The sequence below is a fragment of the Loa loa genome, assembly GCF_000183805.2.
Source record: "Loa loa unplaced genomic scaffold supercont3.151, whole genome shotgun sequence".
Classification (NCBI taxonomy): domain Eukaryota; kingdom Metazoa; phylum Nematoda; class Chromadorea; order Rhabditida; family Onchocercidae; genus Loa; species Loa loa.
Genome location: NW_018108331.1, coordinates 10243 through 12075, shown reverse-complemented (window position 1 = coordinate 12075; position 1833 = coordinate 10243). Strand labels below are relative to the sequence as shown.

The 1833-nt window shown below is 23.1% G+C and overlaps 1 protein-coding gene across 1 annotated transcript in view; it reads right to left on the bottom strand.

Moving 5' to 3' along the window:
• The window catches only part of LOAG_17917 (hypothetical protein), a gene marked incomplete at its 5' end in the record, with an annotated part of 5809 nt that overhangs the window by 2925 nt on the left and 1051 nt on the right, over positions 1 to 1833 (bottom strand). The window lies entirely within an intron of this gene.

Below are 1833 nucleotides of genomic sequence, written 5' to 3'. Positions count from 1 at the left end.
AGTTAAAGTATTGAAATATGTCATAGTTAAAAAGTAAAATTAATTTTACTAATTGCTTTCATTTTTTATTGTTCATTAACAATATATGAAAAGACAAAGAGCAAAAAAGGATTAGTAACCAATTTGGATTAAGCAAATGATTAGTAATAATTAGTGAATCAATTCGAATTAGGTAAATGATTAGCAAATCCATTGAAATCAAACGGATGATTGGTAAATCAATTTGGATTAAGTAGATTAAGTACATGATCAATTTAAATTACATAAATGAGTAGTAAACAGTTTAGATTAAGTAAATGATTAATTGAGATTAAGTAAGTAAACGATGAGTAATTTGGTTTAAACAACAAGCAATTAGTAAATTAATTTATATTAAATAAAGTGAAAAAATAAGAAAATGCATTTTTTATTAAGTATTGGAAAAATGGAAAAGGTAAATATTTTGCTTTTTTTCAATTTCCATTTCATATATTCATTTTCAAGTTTTTAATTACAGAAATCTTTTTTTAAAGCAAAATTTAATTTGAAAGAAGAAGAGAGCGCAAAAATCTTTCCATTTTTTTCTCTTTTTTTTCCATTCTTTTTTTTGTTATTTTTTTCCTTTCTTTCTTCCCATTTTTTTTCCGGTATTTTTTTCTTTTTTCTATACTTCGTTTCTCTCCCTCTTTTTTTATCACTTCTCATTTTACATTTCATCATTTACTTTTTTCCTGTTCCCACTGTTTCTTCCTTTTTTTTTTCACTTCAAAATTATTCAAAAACATAGCATTAAAATTTCTTTATTTGTCTTACCACTTCTCTTCTTTTCTTACCTTCTTTCAATTATTTCGTCATTCTCTTTTTTTTTCTCCAAATTTCTCTATCCTTGTCTTAAACTATTCTCTCTATGCATGTTCAGGTTCTCTATTCTTGTCCTTAAAAATTTAATTTTAAAAAAATTCATAATTTAAGCAAAGAAATAAAAACAAAAAAGCAAAAAAGATAAATGGAAAATTTCATTTGTGAATAATTAAAATGTAATAGTTTTTAACGAGAATTACTAAAAAATTTTATTAATTATAAAATTAATTTCCTTATTGGCTATTTTTCGTTTCCAATCTTTCTATTTTTTTTCCTTTTTTCTTTTTTTTTTGAGTACCATTCAAATTCGTACCGTTTTATCCAATAATTTCAGTAATTTATTAGACAAAACACGAAAAAAGAAAGCTTCCCCAATAATTTTACTTTTACTTTTTTCCTCCTTTTCAAATGACCCTTTAAAATGACCAATACAATTTCATCATTTTATCCATTTATCAATTATTATGCGAAAGAATGAATAAAATGAAGAGAAAGTTATATGAAATGGGAAAAGAAAAAAGGAAAAATTTTTAATGCTTTACTAAATTTTCCTTATTTTCCATTTATTTCAATTCAATTTAAATTTTCATTTTGAATTTATCATACAGAATCGTAAATTTTTAGAAGCAAAAAATAAAATCAAATTTGATGAAATTAATTGAGAGCAAAAGAAAAAAGCAAAAAAAGAAAGAGAGAAAAATTATCATCGATAATAGAAAAGAAGAAGAAAAAGAGTGAAAATGAAATACCAATTATGGAAAAGAGGGAAAAAAAGGGAGAGAAAAAGAAAAAATGAAAAAAAATGGAAAATGAGAAAATGAAATGAAAATTATTATTGAAATTGAATTCATTGAATAATATTTCTTTCATTAAAACGTTTAAAATGAATGATAGTGAAAGAAAAAAGAAATTATTATTTCCAATATATGAAAAGAAGAGAGAGAGAGAGAGAGAGAGAGAGGAGGAGGAGAGAGAAGAAGAAGAAAGAAAGAA